The sequence below is a fragment of the Kogia breviceps genome, chromosome 2 (assembly GCF_026419965.1).
Source record: "Kogia breviceps isolate mKogBre1 chromosome 2, mKogBre1 haplotype 1, whole genome shotgun sequence".
NCBI lineage: Eukaryota > Metazoa > Chordata > Mammalia > Artiodactyla > Physeteridae > Kogia > Kogia breviceps.
Window position 1 is genome coordinate 152,243 of NC_081311.1, and position 18,840 is coordinate 171,082.

General features: G+C 46.8%; 1 long non-coding RNA gene and 1 other non-coding gene across 2 annotated transcripts; both read left to right on the forward strand.

Moving 5' to 3' along the window:
- The first annotated feature begins 3,624 nt into the window (after positions 1–3,624).
- Positions 3,625–3,696, forward strand: TRNAE-UUC (transfer RNA glutamic acid (anticodon UUC)). The gene has a single exon. It is a non-coding gene; the product is annotated as a tRNA-Glu (tRNA).
- An 8,790-nt stretch (positions 3,697–12,486) lies between these two features.
- LOC131751539 (uncharacterized) lies at positions 12,487–18,182 on the forward strand. The gene is made up of 3 exons (XR_010839280.1): positions 12,487–12,916; positions 13,718–14,036; positions 16,637–18,182. It is a non-coding gene; the product is annotated as an uncharacterized lncRNA (long non-coding RNA).
- The last annotated feature ends 658 nt before the right edge of the window (positions 18,183–18,840 follow it).

Genomic DNA, 18,840 nt, shown 5'->3' on the forward strand with positions numbered 1-18,840 from the left:
CCCTGACGGTGAAGAGAAGGATGCTGTGCTCCAAGGCCCAGAGAGCTGCCCTCATGGCCCCGCAGTCCCAGGAACTCAGCCAGCTCCCACCGCTCAGCTGGGGCAAAGGTAGAGGTCACGGCCCAGAGCCAAATATACAGAAGCAGAGCTGCCAGTGGCCTCCTGGGACAAATGGGACAGCAAGGGCCTTTCCAGAGAGTATCCGTGGCTCTGTCTCTCCGTCTGGGAGCTGAGCAGCCAATGGCCTTGGCGGCCCTGAGCGTCACCAGACATGCGCAAGGGGCCCAGGCTGTGGGTTTCCTCCTGGCTGATAACTGCTGACGGGTAGCTTCACTCCGACCCCACAGTCAGGCAGGTGGTCCAATCTGCCCATAGCCACAGCAGCAGCGAAGCCCTGCCCTCCACCCAGGCCATTGGCTTCAGCTCCCCACTGTGGGTGGTGACACAGTGACACCAGACATCATGGGGACCAGCAGGGAAGATGTAGGAGCCCCACAGCACAGAAGAACAAGACAGGCCAGGACAGCTTTGCCTGGGCTCTGAGATCTAAACTATCATTGCAACTAAAGCCATGAAAGAAGCCCAGAACCTACACCCTGAACCTAAAAAGGGTGACCACCTGCTGAAATAGAAGATTTAAATAGAATCAAGAGTCTCCTGACATCACAACCAGTATGCCCAGGATACAACTGAAAATTACTCACCATATGAAGAACCAGGGAAACCATACTTGGATGGAGAAAGACAATCAGCTGATGGCGATACCAAGAATTAGATGTCAAAGTTATCTGACAAGGATTTCAAAACAGCCATCATAAAAATGCTTCTAGTCTAAATTGCAAATTCTTCTTAAACAACTGAAAAAAATTCTCACAAAGAAATAGCAGTTATAAAAGTGAACAAATGGTGAGGATGTGGAGAAACTGAAACACTCATACTTTGCTGGTCGGATTGGAAAATAGTGCGACCACTTTGGAAAACAGTCTAGAAGTTCTTCCAAGTGTTAAACAGAGAGGTACCCTATGACCCAGAAATTCTGTATATCAAAGAGAAATGAAAAGTTATGTCTAAGATAAGCAACAAGGATATATTGTACAGATCAGGGAATTACAGCCATTATCTTGTAATAATTTATAATGGAGTATAATCTGCAAAAATACTGAATCACTATACTGTACACCTGAAACTAATATAATATTGTAAATCTACTGTACTTAAATTTTTAAAAGTTATGTCCACATTAAAACCTGTACATAAATGTTCATAGTAGCATTATTCATAAGAGAAAAACTAGAAACAACCTAACTGTACATCAGTTGATGAATGGATAAACAAAATGTGGTACATCCATACCATGAAATATTATTCAGCCATGAATAATAGGCATGGAGTACTAGGACTTCCCTGGTGGTCCAGTGGCTAAGACTTCACACTCCCAATGCAGGGGGACCAGGTTTGATCCCTGGTCAGGAAACTATATCCCACATGCACGCCACAACTAAGAGTTTGAATGCCACAACTAAAAGATCCTGCATGCAAGAGCTAAAGATCCTGCATGCCACAACTAAGACCCAGCACAGCCAAATAAATAAATAAATAAATGGGTTTTTTAAAAAGAAAGGCATGGAGTACTGATGAACACTGCAGTGGGAGGAACCTTGAAAACATCATGCTGAGTGAAATAAGTCAGCCACAAAAGACCACATACATGATTCTATTTATATGAAGTGTCCACAATAGGCAAATCCATAGAATATAAAGTGGGTTGGTTGCTGCCAGGGGCTGGAAAGATGAGGAAGTGGAAAATATCACTAATGGGGACAGGATTTCCTTTGAGGGATCATGAAAACATTCTGAAATTAACCAGTGGCTATTGTTGCATGATTCTGAATACACTACAAACCACTGGATTATACACTTTTAAAGGATGCATTTGTGGTATATGAATTGTATCTCAATAAAGCTGTTATATTTTTTAAAGAACCAAATGGAAATTATAGAACTGAAAATACATGTGAAATTTTTTTTAGAAACTCACTTAGTGGACTCAATAGTAGAATGGACACAACAAATGATAGCATCAGTGAACTTGAAGACTAATAAATAGAATTTACTCAGTGTAAACAACAGAGAAAAATGGGAAAAAATTAATAGAGACTCAGAGAGCTCTGGGACAATAAAGATCTAACATTTCTATCATTGGAGACCTGGGAAGGAGAGGAAAGAGGGTATGAGGCTAAAGAAAGAATTTGAAGAAATAATGGCTGAAAACGTCACAAATTTGATGGAAGACATAAACTTACAGGTTCAAGAAACTGAGTAAACCCCAAATAGGATACACTCAAAGAAATTCACATGAAAACACATCGTAATTAAATTTTTGAAAACTAAGGACAAAGAAAAAAATTCTAAAAACAGCCAGAGAAAAATGATTCATTATCTACAAAGGAAAACCAATTTGAATGAAAGCAGATTTCTCATCTGAATGGAGGCCAGTAGGTAGTGGAACGACAGTATTTATGTGCTAAAAGAAAAGATGCACCTAGCCTAAGTCCTATATCTGTGAAACTATACTACAGAAATTCAGGAGAAATAAAGACATCTTCAAATGAAGGAAAACTAGGAGAATTTGTTGTTAGCAGACCTACCCCTAAATAATGGCTAAAGAAAACCCCCCAAACAGAAGGAAAATGATAATAGTAAGATGGGGCTTTCTGAAAGGAAAGAAGAACAATGAAATGGGTAAAAGTAGAAGTGAACATAATAGACTATCTTTCACTTCATCAGTTTCTTTAATCATATTTTATGATTGAAGCAAAAGTTATAACATATGAAGTGGTGCTTAATGTATATAAAGAAAATACTTAGGAAATTATACTTTTAAACCAGGAGGATTAAGGAACCTAAATGTAAGTGAGGTTTCTATATTTCACTTTAAGTGGTAAAATGTCAACACCTGTAAGTGGTGATAAGTTACTTATGTGTATAATAGCTAGAGCAACCAATAAGAAAACTATACAAAACTCAGGGGGCTATATCAAGATGGTGGAGTAAGAGGATGTGGATCTTACCTCCCGCCAGGAATACATCAAAAATACATCTAAATGTGGAACAATTCTCACTGAAAACTGACTGGAAACAGAAAGACTCCTGTACAACGAAAGCTGTAAGAAAGATGCACACATATTCAAGCATTTTTTTCTGACCACAACTGTATGAAACTAGAAGTCAGCTATAGAAAGAAAATGGGAAAAAAACAAACATGTGGAGACTAAACAACATGCTACTAGAAAACCAATGGGTCAATGGAGAAATCAAAGAGGAAATCAGAAAACACCTAGAGACAAATGAAAATGGAAGCACAACCCTACAAAATCTATGGGATGTATCAATATATTTTATGTATCTGTCTCTTGAGGCTAAAGAAATAAAAGCAAAAATAAACAAATGGAACCTAGTTTTTTAAAAAGCTTTTGAACAGAAAAATGAACCATAACTAAAAGAAAAGGCAACTCTTGGAATGGGAGAAAATATTTGCAAATGATATGACCAACAAAGGGTTAATATCCAAACTAAACATACAGCTCATACAACTCAATATTAAAAAAAAAAAAAACTGGGAATTCCCTGGTGGTCCAGTGGTTAGGACTCAGCGCTTTCACTGCTGAGGCCTAGGTTCGATCCCTAGTCAGGAAACTAAGATCCTACAAGATGCAAGGCATGGCCAAAAACAAAGACACACAAACAAACAAACAACCCAATCAAAAAATGGGCAGAGGACCTGAATAGACATTTTTCTGAAGAAGACATACAGATGGATAACAGGCACATGAAAAGATGCTCAATGTTGCTAATTATTAGAGAAATGTAAATCAAAACAAGGAGATATCAACTCACACCTGTCAGAATGGCTATCAAAATGTCTACAAGTAACAGATGTTGGAGAGGATGTGAAGAAAAGGGAACCTGTGTACACTGTGGTTAGGAATGTAAATTGGTACAGCCTCTAAGGAAAACAGTATGGAGGTTCCTCAAAAAAGTAAAACTACCATATGATCCAGAAATTCCATTTTGGGGCATATATCCAGAAAAAATAAAAACACTAATTTGAAAAGATACACGCTCCCCAATGTGCATAGCAGCACTATTTACAATAGCCAAGATATGGAGCGCCCATCAACAGACTAATGGATAAAGAAGATGTGAGATATATATATATATATATATATATATATATATATATATATATATATATATATATATATATATATACACAATGGAATATCACTCAGCCATAAAAAAGAATGAAATTCATGTGACTTCCCTGGCAGTCCAGTGGTTAAGACTCCACACTTCCAATGCAAGGGGCATGGGTTTGACCCCTGATCAGGGAACTAGGATCCCACATGCCAGACAGCATGGCCAAGAAAATATTGAAAAAAAAAAAAGAAATTCTGCCATTTACAGCAATATAGATGGACCTAGAGAATATTATGCTTAGTTAAAGAAGTCAGAGAGAGAAAGACAAATACTGTATGATATCACTTACATATGGAATCTAAAAAATAATACAAGTTAATGTATATGCAAAACAGAAACAGACTCACAGATGTAGAAAAAAACCCCAATGGTTACCAAAGGAGAGAGGGAAGAGAGAGATGAAGATTAGGGGTATGAAATTAAGAGATACAAACTACTATGTTTAAAATAGATAAGCAACAAGGATAGCTTTATAGCATGGGGAATTATAGCCATTTTCTTGTAACATCTTTTAATGTAGTATAATCCATAAAAGTACGGAATCACTATACTGCACACCTGAAACTAATATAATATTGTAAATCAACTATACTTCAATTAAAAAGGAAAAAAATAAAATTATTCAAAACTCAAAAACATTGTAAATACATCAAAAATGGAAATTTTAAAATGTTCACATAACTCTCAAAGAAACAATTTTTTAAAAAGAAATAGAGGCATGAGAAACAGTGTGAACAAATAGAAAACAAAAAATAAGATGGCAGACTTAAGGCCTTAACATGTCAATAATACATTAAATGTAAATGGTCTAAATTCACAAATCAAAAGACAGATATTGACAGAGTGAATACAAAACAAAACAAACAAACCAAAAAACCAAACAAACAAACCAAAAAAAAGACCCAAATATGTGTTGTTTACATGAAGCTCCCTTCAAACATGACATAGGTTGGTTGAAAATAAAAGGATAGAAAAAGATCTCCCATGTAAACATTAATCAAGAAAAGCATGAATGGGTAAATTAATGTCAGAGAAACATTTCAGATAAAAGAAAATTACTAGGGAGAAAGGACATTACATACTGATAAAAAGACCAACCTTCCAAGAAGATAGAACAATCGTAAATGTGTATGCACCAAACCATGGAGCTTCAAATTTGTAAAACAAAAACGGTTATAGCTAAAAGGAGGAATAGACAAATCCACAATTTTAGTTGGAGACTTCAACACCCCATTCACAGCAACTGATAAAACTGCTAGACAGAAAATCAATAATGATCTAGAACAACTGAACAACACCATCAAGCAACAGGATCTAGTTGACATTTATAGAAAACTCCATACAATAAGAGTAGAATACACATTTGTTTCATGCACACATGGAACAGTCACCAAAATTGATGATAACGTAGGTCATAAAATAAACCTTGACAAATTTTAAAAGGACTGAGATCATGCAGAGCACATTTTCTGACGACAGTGGAATCAAACAAGAAATAAATCCCAGAAATATAACTGAAAAATCTGCAAACATTTGGAAATTAAACACACTTCTAAGTAATCCATAGATCAAAGATGAAATCTCAAAAGAAATTTTTAAAAACCCAAAGAGATGAATGAAAATGAAAATACAGCATATCAAAATTTTTGGGATGCAGCTAATAAGTAATGCTAAGGTAAATTTATACTGCTAAATGCCTACATAACAGAAAAACTGTCTAATCAGTAATCTCAATTCCAACCTCAAAAATCTAGAAAAAGAAGAGTTAAATAAAGCCAAAGTATGCACAAGAAAGAAAATTAGAAAGCTAAAAGCATAAATCAATGAAATTGAAAATAGGAAAACAATAGAGAAGATTAAAGAAACAAAAAAACAGTTCTTTGAAAAAATTCAATAAAATTAATAAACCTCTAGAAAAATTGACAAAGATTTTAAAAGAGAAGACACTAATCGGTATCAGGAATTTTAAAAGGTGATATCACAACAGATCCTACAGCCATTAGAAGGATACTAGGGAACTACTAAGAACAATTTTAAGCTCATAAATTTGACAACTTAAAAGAGACGGACACAAACATCATCCTGCAGAAGAATTTTGTCTAGCAAAAATGAAGTGAAAATAAAACCAAGTGTGTGTGGGGGGGGGAAAGAGTTGGACCAGTTCTTTGAAAATCACAAACTACTAAAACTCAGCCAGGATGAAATAGATAACCTGAATAGTCCCATAACTATTAAGGAAGTTAAGTTTTTGTAATCAAAATGCTCCTAAAGCCAAGGTTCTCCATGTTGGAATGGACATTTGCAGATTAGCAAGGGAGGTTAGAATGAGTCATGTAGTGATGGACTAGAATTGGAGACATCAGTAAGATCTCATGTTTAGCTTAATATAGATACAGATGCTTACAGATGGAAATATTTATAGATATGTGTATATGTCTATAGACATGTGTGCAGATACGTGTCAGCTGAGAGGGCCTAGGAGCAAAGACACTCCAGTAGCAAAGAGCACACCTAGGGTCCACATCTAGGTTTCTAATGCCATTATCCAATGAAAGAAACCATAGCTCCTTGGAGAAATGGCTGATTCTAAAACTGAGGTAGAAAAAAGTACAAGATGAGCTGGGAGCATCTTTTAGTGCCAAAAAGTAAAGAAGTGATCAAAAACAAACGATAAAAAAAAAAAAATTTGAAGGAAGTATGCCAAAGGTACACAGGGGAAAGCTGAAAGAACACCCAAAGGCCAAAGGTGGAACAATATGAACAACAAAATAAATAAAACAACAATGGATAACAACCCAAAGTGTAAAATAAATATTCCTGAGCCATACCGATATAAATATTGAATAAATCAATCAATAGTAAATAATAAATAAATCAAATGGGGCAGAAGAGGTAAATCTCCCATACAGAAGAATTCCAAATATTTTGTGTGGATTATGCTTTCAAGCAGGGAGAGCATAATCTCCCTTAAGTGTGGGCCACACATAGTGTCTTCCTTCCAAAGAGTAAAACATAGAATAGAATCGGGGGGGAAAGAGTAACCTGACAGTGGAGAAACCTGACAAACACAACCACAGCCAGGTGTTCAAGGTCAATATTGACAGTGACATGTCATGTTGAGGGTATTTGCCCTTAACGTGATGTGACAAGAAGGGCACTTTACCTCTGTCATCTCCCTCCCAATAACCACAATCCAATGAGACAAAGATCAGACAAATTCCAATAAAGGGGCGTCCTACAAAATACCTGAGCAGCCCTCCTCACAACGGTCAAGGTCATCAAAAACAAGGAAAGTATAAGAAACTGTCACATCCAGCAGGAGCCTAAGGAGACAGGCCAACTAAGTGTCATGTGGCGGCCTAGATGGGATCCTGGGAGAAAAAGGACATCAGGTAAAAACTAAGGAAATTTGAATAAACTATGGACTTTAGTTTATAATACTGTATCAATATTGTTCCATTAATTGTAGCAAATATACTACACTAATGTAAGATGTTAATAATGATAAAACTGGTGGTGGAATATATGATGATTCACTGTACTATCTTCTCCATTTTTGTGTAAATCTAAAACTGTTCTAAAAAAAATAAAGTTTAAATACTACTGAAAAAGAAATGTCTAGGCCCAGATGGTTTCAAAGAGAATTTTACCAAAAATTTAAATAAGAATACACCAATTTCACACAATCTTTTCAAGAAAATAAAAGAAGATGGAACACTTCTCAACTCATTTTACAAGACCAGGATTACCCTGATACTAAATCCAGCCAAAGACAGAAAACTACAGATGAGTAAAAGAAAAAGAAAACTAGAAACCAATATTTCTAATATATTTAAATGCAAAATCTTCAACAAAATTTTATCAGATATAATCCTGTATATAAAAAGACCAATATACTACAACTGAGTGGAATTATCACAAGCATGCAAGGCTGGTTCGATATTTGAAAATCAATCACTGAAATCCACCCACAAAAGGCTAAGAAGACAAATTATATGATCATATCAATGATGCAGAAAAAACATTTGACAAAATTCACACTCCACTCAGGATAAGTAAAAAACTCTCAGAAAACTAGGAATAGAAGGGAACTTCCTCAATCTCATAAAGAGCACTTACAGAACACCTACAATTAACATCATACTTAATGGTGAAAGACTGGATGTTTTCCCTCTAGATCAGGAACTGTACAAGGATGTTCATTCTCACCACCCTTACTCAACATATTACTGGAAGGTCTAGCCATTGCAATAAGACAATAAAAAGAAATAAAACTTACTCATTGGAAAGGATGAAATTTTAAAATGTGGCCCTGTTGTCATTACAAGATGCTCCTCAATCTCAGTAGTACGCCTTATCTTGAAGTTTATTTTATCTGCCATTCATGTGGCCACACCAGCTTTCATATACTTACTATTTGCATGGTATACATTTTTCATCTTTTAATTTTTATCCTATTTGTGTCATTCTATTTAGAGTACATCTCTTGTAAATAGCATGAAACATGGCCTTGTTTTTTTAGCCATTCCACCATTTAATTAGATTGTTTGGTCCATTTACATTAAATGCAATTATTGACATGGTAGAGTGTAAGTCTGCCATACCATTGTTTTCTATTTGTCCAGCTACTCTTTGTTCCTCTTCCCTAACTTCCTTTGGGTTGCTTTTTTAGTATTCCATTTTATTTCTATTGACTTTTAAGCTACATTTCTTATAAAATAAGCATCCCAAACCCACGACAGTGTGTCTTGAATTAATATTGTAGTATTTCACATGATCCTTTTATTTCACATCCTATCTGATACTAATTCTGTTGATGATTCTAATAGCAAATACTATATTTTTCAGTTGGAAGATTTTCATTTGTTTTTCTTCTTGTTTACCCATATCTTACTGAAACTCTCCTCTCCTTACACATTATATTCATCTTTTCTTATAAATTATTTAACATATATGTATTGTCCCCTCCAGTGTAACTTTCATCTCATACATCTGGTTTTCATCTCTAGAAGTTTGGTGTGGATCTTTTATATATCTTCCATGTCTCTGCTTATCTTTTTGGACTAGTAAGTGAGTTGCATGACATGAGATTAATGTACAAAAAATCAACTGTACTTCTATATACTAGCAATAAACAATTTCAAATTAAAACTTGAAAATACCAATTACAAAATCACCAAGAATATGAACTACTTAGGAATATACCCAACAAAAGATATGAAAGATCTACGCACTGAGAACTACAGATGACCACTGAGGCAAATTAAAGGTCTAAATAAATCAAGAGATGTTCTGTGTGCCTGGATCAGAAGACTCAACATTGTTAATATGTCAATTCTCACCAAACTGATCTCTAGATTCAATGTAATCTCATCCAAAGCCTCCAGAAAACTTGTCTGTAGAAATTGAAAAACTTATCCTAAAACTCATGTGGAAATTCAAAGGACCTAGAAGAGCCAAAACAACTTTGAAAAAGGGTAACAAATTTGGAGGACTAACACCACCTGATTTCAGATTTATTATAAAGGTACAGAAATCAAGAAAATGTATTGGTGTCAAGACAGACAAACAGACGAATGGAACTGAATAGGGAGACCAGAAATAGATCCACAAATATATGGACAATGGATTTTTATCAAAGCAACTCAGTAGAAAAAAAGTGAACTTTGATCCATACCTCATACCATATGCAAAAATTAACTCAAAATGCATCATAGACCTAAATGTAAAATCTAAAATTATAAAACTTCTAGAAGAAAACATAGGAGAAAACCTTTGTGACCTGGGATTATGCAAGTATTTCTTAGATATGACCCCAAAATACAAAATATAAAAGAACCAATAGATAAATGGACTACATCAAAAGTTAACACTTTTCTTTGAAATAGAACAAAAAGACAAACTACAGACCAAGAGGAAATATTTGAAAAGTATACATCTAATAAAGGACTTATATTCAGAAGATATAATGTACCCTCATACTCAAGGATAAGGAAATCACCCAATGGTCTAATAGACAAATTATTTGAACTTCACCAAAGAAGAAACATGGATGGCAAATAACTCTTTGGGGAATTTCAAATTAAAACAACAATGCAGTCCCTACATGCCTGTCAGAAGGACTGAAATTCAAAGACTGGCCGAATGTCATCAGTGAGGACGTAGAGCAGCCAGCGCTCACGGTCTGCAACCACCCGAGGAAAGTGTGGCATTTCACAGCGAGTTACACACACCCCACCATGCGATCCTGCCATCTCACTCCCAGGTAGTTACCCAGGAGGAATTAAAGCCTGTGAGTATGAAAAGTTTTGTACAGGAATGTTCATAGCTGTATTATTCACAACAGCCGAAAACTCAAGCAACAAAAATGGCTGTCAACAGGCAAATGTGGCAAATCCATACAATAGAATAAAAGGGGTGAACTACACGACCACGGGGACATGATCCCATTTACATATAATTGACTGACAGGGACAGAAAACAGGTCAGTATTGCCTGGAGAGGAGGGGGCAGGGGCGGAGAGGAGGAAGCTCTGGGCTGGTGGAAATGCCTGTTTTCTTGGTCGTGGTGAGAGTTTCCCGGGTGTGCACATACGTCAAAAATGACCAAACTGTACACTTTATATGTGTGCTATTTGGTGTGTGTCAATTACATCTCAAGAATGCTGTGTTTAAAGAAGGAAAAGCCTCCCACTGAGAAGACCACAGGCCCAGAACCAACAGAATCAGCAATGTGTGCAAAACATACTAATTATCTCCAAGCTGGCTATTCTCCAGGAGCGCAAAGTTGGTTTAACGTTAGAAAATCACTGTTAACTCCCACAATGAAATACTAAGAGAGAAAAATCACACTGTCATCTTCAGAGATGCAAAAAAAGTATGTAACATTCAATATCCATTTGATAATAAATAAATAAGGTAAGACTTTGTAAACTAGAAGTAGGAGGGGGCTTCCCTGGCAGCGCAGTGGTTGAGAGTCCGCCTGCCGATGCAGGGGACACAGGTTCGTGCCCTGGTCCGGGAAGATCCCACGTGCCGCGGAGCGGCTGGGCCCGTGAGCCATGGCCGCTGAGCCTGAGCGTCCGGAGCCTGCGCTCTGCAACGAGAGAGGCCACAGCAGTGAGAGGCCCGCGTACCACAAAAAAAAAAAAAAAAAAAAAAAAAGAAGTAGGAGGGAATTTCCTTAATCTGATAAGAAGTGTCACCAGAACACAGCTCGCAGCCAACGTCCTACTTTCTGAGATCAAAAACAGGCTATTCTCACCGTTTCTGTCTGACTTTGCCCTGGAGGTCTTAGCCAGTGCAGTAAGTTAAGAAGAAAATCGTAAGTGTTGGAAACTGTCATTCTCACAGACAAGGCCACTGGGAATGTGAAAATCCAGAAGAATCTACAGATAGGTTAGCAGAACTCAGGAGAAAGTTTATCAAGATAACTGGATAACTTGTCAATAAACAAGTCACTTGTTTTTCTATATGTGAGAATAAACAGAAAATGAATTCTTTTAAATAGATACACTTTATAAAAGCAACAAAAATATTAAATATCTAGGAATTACTCTAATGAAAGAGGTGGAGGCTTTATGAGAAAACTGAGTGACACTGAAGGAAAGTTTAAGGAAGGAAGGAAAGGCACCAAGTTCACAGAAGACTCAGTCTTGCAAAGACGCAAACTTTTCCCGCATTAAACTATTGAAGGAGGGGACTAGACGCCAAAATGATTCTAAAATTTACATGGAAACCCAATGAGTGGGAATAGTCATCCGAGTCAACCACAAGCAGCCCTCAGCAGCCCCTTCTGGGTGCGCAGTCCGGGGTGGTCGGGGCTCTCCTACAAGGGCCAGCTGGGCAGCGTGGGCTGGAAGCAGAGAGAAGCGTCTAGGAGTAGAGTCCCTCCTCCCCGCTCACACCACCAGGCACCTCCAGGGACCAGTGGCAGGCCTCCGTGCCCTGCTGGCCCTAGTGGGGTGAGCAAGTGAGGGTGCCAGTTACCAAGGGGCAGAGGTGGGAATTTCCATGCTGATGCTGGAGGGAAAGGAGGTGAAGACCCAGGAGCCGAGCTGGACGAGGGCCCTTGGGGTGTGGGGCTGGGGTGCAGAGCTCGGCGCACCCTGGGGGAGGCCAGCCCCGTGGAGTCATCGGCAGGAAGTGCTGGATAAAGATAAGGTCTCTGGGGGAAGCAGGAAGTCCGGCCCCACCTGTGGCTTGTTTTCCGAGAAGGGGTGCCGGGGGGTAGAGTTTAGGAAGCCTTCCAGGAAGGCAGCTCATGCTGCAGAGCCAGAGATGGGGGCTCTGCAGGGGGTGGGTGAGTGCCAACGCTGGAGGCGGGGCGCGGCGCTCACTGCGGTGGGAGCAGGGGTGCTGTGGGAGTGACCCAAGAAACAGGCAGGCCAAGAGCGGAAGCTGTGGGCCATGGGAAGCCGGGGTGTCAGTGCAGAGGGGCTGACGAGGCGCGGGGTACAGGGCCCGGGGAAGTGGAGGTTGAACCGGCGGCTGTGAGCCGAGAGGGCTGTCCACGGATGCCTGGACTCCCAAGAAGAAAATCTCCAACCGTGCGCCAAAGTCGGCGACAAACAAGCGAGAAGTCCCAGCAGCTCTGCAGCCTGAGACCGCCCGCGCCGAACAGGCCTCCGGGAGAGACAGCCGACCCACGAGTCTAGGTGCACACGCAGTGCTGCCAGGGCCCGGGAAGGCGCAGTGGTGGGGAGACCTGCCCTAGGAGAGCGGACTGGTGGCGCGGGCGGGTGGCCAGGGAGGCTCACATGGGGCCGGAGCCACGCTCCCTGGAAGGTGCTAGCGGCCTCTCTGCCACAGGCAGAGCCAGGGGAGGCTGAGGCCACGGTGCTGCAGACAGAGGCCCGCAGGGTGGGCCGCCCAGCACCGGAGCCCACAGCTGCGCTCCCGCGCCCCCAGCTCTGGCCAGGGGTGGGAAGTGGTCTCTACCCGACCCCCCTCTGCTGCACTGAGCGGCCGCTGGACGGCGAGGGTGTCCACCTGCACCCACCTCCTACCTCTGTCACACCGGCTCTGTTCCCACAAGGACAGCGGGGGAGGGCAGTTTTCCCTCTGGGCTCTGAGTCCAGCCACTGTGGCTGGCAGAGCTATAGTCACAGGACAGGGGGGCCCCTGGGCAGAGGCCTGGGCCTCCCGGGAGGAGCCGAGGCCGCGTAGGTGTCTTGTGCACTGGCCCCTGGGACGGGGGGCGGAGGGGCCCGGCCCTGCCCTCCTCTGCCTGCGTCTCCCTTCTGTGGGCTCTTTTCATGCGAGAAGAAAGTGACTGAGGACCAAGGTCAGCCTCCCGTTTAAGACGCAGTCATCCTTTGGAAACACACTCGTGGCCTGGGAGGCGGGGGGTGTGGGCTCCCAGGCTGCCCGGCCCTCGGCCGCTCTCCCCGCGCAGAGGAGACTGTGGTCCCCTGTGCTTTCCCCCAGAAGACCTGACTCCTGCTCCTGTGAAACAGGGACCTCGGAGGAGGCACCTGCTGCCGTCTCGGGCATCGACTGCTGTCTCCCCCGCGACGGGTCTCTGCTGTGAAGGGAACCTCTGGAGCCAGGATCACCCCTTTCGCATCCTCAGAGCTCTATCCTGGGAGGGATGCTCTGGATGGTCGCAGGCAACGCGACAGTCCTGGGACGGGGTGGTCCGCGGGCCCGGGTTCCCGAGCTGGGTTCAGCCGTCAGCACGACACACGCTGCAGGGGCCCCTGGTCAACCGCTGCCTGCCCTGACCCAGCCGAACACGCGTGCAGAACCTGAGTCCCTCTGAGCGCTCAGGACCAGGTACAGAGCTGCATCTGCCAGGCCCCTGCCCCAGACAACTGTCGGGCGCCCCGTGACGGGTGAGCAGAGCGTGGGCAGGGCCGGACTTGAACCCAGCTCCAGCGCCTGAGCCTGCGTCAGTCTTGCACGGGAGGCGCTGAGGGTGCGTGTGCCCGTGTTCCCGCGTCCGAGCGCGTGTACCTGTGTGCACCATTCCCGCAGCAATGGCAGCGAGCCAGCCAGGGCTGTCGGTAGCCGGGCATGTGTCTTGACTGGCGCCCGTGCAAAGGGCAGCGTGTCTGTGGTATGGGGTTTACCCTTGTGTCGGGGCCGTGTTTGTCCATGTGCTTCTGTGCAGGTGGCGTACGGACGGGGACGTCTGAGTGTCTCTCTGGGGCACGGGCACCGCCGTCTCTGTGTCTTCGTCTGCCTGGGGGTGTGGTGTTCACGTGAATGCCTGCTCTGCCCCGGGGGCCTGTGGGCTGGATGCGGAGGGTGCAGGCACCTGTGAGTGAATCTAAGTCTGGGGGACGGCGTGTGGCACTTGCGCTCGTGTCGGGTTTGGGGAGCATGCGTGTTGACTGGTACATCGTGGTGCAAGACGGGGACCTTGTGGTTTGTCCCCATGCATCTGTGCGATGAGAACTCAGGCCCACCTCCCACCCCATCAGACTGAAAAACAGGAGCTGGGCGAGTACTGAGCTTTGCTCCAAGTCCCACAGGCGGTCTGCGGCGGCTCAGAGCAGACACGGTTGCCAGGAGCCACAGTGGGAGAGTGCAGAGAGAGGGGCCCGGGGTGGCTGTGCCCAGGCCCTGGCCATGCCGGGGGCCACACCGCACCACCGAGGTCTGCCCAGGCTTCCTCTTCCGCCTGGAGTCACCGCCGCCCCTGTGGCCACCAGGCCCCCCCCCCCAGGGTCTGTAGCAGGCGAGCTCAGCCGGGGTCCTGCCATGACCCCGCGGGACAGCTGAGAGACCAGAGGAGCGCGGAGGGCAGCTGTCCCGTCCAAGGCTCAGGTGGCCGGGGGAGGGCAGGGTTTGAACCCGAGCTGCTCGTCCCAGAGCCCACACCCTGGAGCTCGGGGCCCTGCTACCTCCTAAAGTCTTTGCAGGATGAAAACGGGAGGTTCCTCCCGCCTGGAGCAGACACGAAACAAGGGCAGAGACACGAGGCTGGGGTTTCTGTTCTCCTGCACACGTGATCCAGCCTGTTCTAGCAGGGGGCCAGGGCTGGCAGCGGCTTCTCCCCTGTTACAGGAAATTGTCTTCACAGGCTTGAAAGGACCAGATCCTAAAGACAGAAGTCAGCTCCCCTCCCGTTCCTCGCTGGGCAGCCGGGTCTCAACTGGGTGTTACTTCAACGTCAAGTGTGTGGACCCACTCAGGGCCCTGTTCTGAGTCCCATACAGTGCAGACAAAAAGCTAAAACCCCCGCCACACTACAAATGAGTGGACTGACTTGTTTTTTGCCCACGTCACGTGGCATGTGGGATCTTAGTTCCCCAACCAGGGATCAAACCCGCGACCCCTGCAGTGGAAGCGTGGAGTCCTAACGACTGGACCACCAGGGAAGTCCCTGGACTGACTTTTAAACGGGTTTTGGAGACCTGGAAGCTCACTAGGATGTCTGGAGGGCCCGTTCCTGGGGCAGGGGACAGGCTGACGTGGGGCAGGGGGTAGGGGGCCAACAGGAGGTAAGAGACCCGGCTGCCCAGCGAGGAACGGGAGGGGAGCTGACTTCTGTCTTTAGGATCTGGTCCTTTCAAGCCTGTAAAGACAATTTCTTGTAACAGGGGAGAAGCCGCCGCCAGCCCTGGCCCCTCGCAGCCCCTTGACTATCACTTGGGGTGGGGGCTGAGATCCCCACGGGGAGGCCCCGCCCACAGAGCCTCCCTGCAGAGCCACGGCCGCAGGACCAGTCTCAGACAGAACTGGGCAGGAGCTGGCATGGGGCCGGGCAGCTGAGGGCTGGATCCTGAGGGCCGTGGAGGGGACTCAGCTTCTGGGGTCACAGTTTGCTCATCCAGGGCTGCGAGGGGACCCAGGGCGGGGGGACTCGGATTCCTGGGTCCTGCTAACTCCTCGGGAGCCTGCTTCTCCTTGGGAGCAGGCGTTGCCCTTTTTGCAGCCCGCTGAGTGCCGCGGGTGACCACGGGGTAAACTTAGCAGGGCTGTCATCGCGTGTACAGGGTGGTGGGGACCTGCCACTTACCTGGGAAGACAGCAGGAGCCTGGCTGCTCCCACTCTGCCCCGGCTCACGTGCCCACTGTCCCTGACCTCGGTCACCTGGGCCAGGGCCCCCACCAGTCCCCAGGAAGCCTGTTTGCGGGTTGCCAGGTCGGGCCTCTCAGGCGTCCTCCTGGTGCCCGGCTAGCCTTCCCCACGACACACAGCATCCGTCTACCATCTGCGACCAGGCTGGGCTGGCCGCCCCAGAGCAGACAGAGCCCACGTCTACCCAGCTCCCACCCAGCGCCCGGTGGGAAACTCGTGGTGCCATGGGCCAGGCCCTGGGCAGCACAGGGGGACGCAGACGAGGGTCAGGTCCCCCCCTCGTGGGGAGCTCGGCTGACACGGCCTCGAGGGAGGCGCAGCGCCTAACCCGCCCCTCTGCCCCCAGGTCACGTCTGCAGGGGCCAACCCCTCAGAGGTGACTGAGCTCATCCTGGTCGGTGTCCGGGGCTCGCTGGGCCTGCCCGTGTGCCTGCTGGTGGCGCGCCTGCTGGCCTACCCGCTGACCGTCACCGAGAACCCGCTCACCATCACCGTGGTCCGCGCCGGCCCCGCACTGCACTAGCCCATGTGCGTCTTCCCCAGCAGCCTGTCCTTCCTGGAGGTGAGGTGCATCTCTGTCACGGTGCTCAAGACGCCGCTCAGCCTGGCGGCGCCCGAGTTCCGCCGCATCTCCTCCGCGGGCTGCACGGTGCGGCTGTACCTCTTCCTGGCTCCGGCCTGCACCTGGCACCGGAGTGCACGCTCCTAGGCGTCGTGGCCTGTGACCGCTACGTGGCCCTCTGCAGCCCCCCGCGCTACCCAGCCATCACGAGCCCCGGCCTCTGCAGCCTCCTGGCCGCTGGCTCCTGGCTCTCGGGCTTCACCGACTCCGTGGAAAAGGCTGTCTTCATCCTGCGCCTGGGCTACTGCGGCCCCAACGTCATGAAGCACTTCTTCTGTGACTGTCCCCGCTGCTGAGCCTGGCGAGCCCCGACGTGTCGCTGGCGGAGCTCGTGGGCTTCCTGCTGGCGCTCCCCGGCTCCTCCTACACCGCCAGCGTCAGTGCAGCGCTGCGCATGCCGTCCGCCAGCGGCCTTCTCCACCTGTGCCCCGCACCTGGCCGTGGCGCTCACCTTCTCCTCGGCCTCCCTCTTCATCTACGCCCGGCCTCGCGCCAGCTACTCCTTCGACCTCAACAAGCTGGTGTCCGCGGTCCACACAGTGCTTCCGCCTCCTGCTCAAGCCCGTCATCTACTGCCTGCGGAACCGGAGGTCAAGGAGGCCGTGCACAGCATGGCGCAGAGGGTGGCCCAGGCCCTGGGCACGGCCTCTTAGGGTGCACTCCCCACCTGCCCCCAGGACCCACCAACTAACCCCCTCAGGACCCCTCTCATTTGTCCCCCTCACTCAGCATTCATGCAGCCAGCTCAGCAGCCGACGGGCCCTGTGCTGACCAGTGACCCCCGACCAGGGCATTACGGAGGGCGAGAACCATGTCACGTGGGGTTCAGGTGCGAGGAATGAGTGAGGGCCGTGCCATCCAAGCCAGACAGGACTGTGCACTGCACCAGGGGCGGGTGCTGGGCGGCTGGAGAGTCTGTCTGGGAGGGAAGGTCTCTCCACCATCCACGGGGAGGGGGTGGGGGAACAGAGACGCAGCCCTGTGGGCGGGAGGCCAAGCCCACACTTTGCCCCTTCGGCCACGACTGTGGGCAGAGCTCACGCGAGGGACCTCTCGCCGGGAGACCTGGTGCTGACGACCCCATCGCTGCATCAGCTCCAGGCTCCGAGCGTGCAGCCGCTCAGCTGCCATGGCAGCCCCCACGATGCAACAGATGTCCCACGAGAGATGACTTATGTCAGAAATTATGGGCACGTCCCTCTTTCAAAACGGGTGTACTTCCAAATCAAACTTCTGTAAAGAGATCATTTTAAAGAGCACAGTGAAAATACTGGGTCACTGATTTGTCATTTAATTAATAAAGCGAGTATTGCACGCCAGCCCCTTGCCGGCTGCTGCCAGGTGCTGCCGAGACCAGGTGGGTCAGGGAGCTCACACCTGGCTGACACACCTGGAACAGCAGGTGCAGCTTGACCAGGGCCTGCCACACAGCGGGGTCTCCAAGGTGCTGGGGCCACAGGACCTGTCCAGAGCGAGCCAGCGGGGCATGGATGCCTGGAGGGAAGAGGGTGGAGTCGGTCCCAGCGAGAGAGGAGGGCCCTACAGGACAACAGCAGTGACAGTGGCTGGAGGCAGCGGGCTGGGCAGACCCCCATGCCAGGCTGAGCTCAGGTCTGGAAATGTCCCACAGGCAGTGCAGTGCCTGGATCTGGGGCTCCAGAGAGAAAGCGCCAGAATAAAGCCCTTGGAATCACCAGTATATAGTGGGCAACGAAAGTCAGGACTGAGTGAGGGAAGGACGCAGAGCCTGAAGGGAAGAGGCCAGATGCCCTCGGAGAAGGCACGAAGGACCTGAAGCGAGAGAGAACCAGGCAAAACGAGGCCTGGAGAGCTTCTGCCGGGTTTGAGACAGGAGCCAGAGCGGGGAGCAGGGTCAGGACCCGAACCGGACTGGTTTGGGGTGAGGGGAGGCAAGGGGTGCTGGGGGA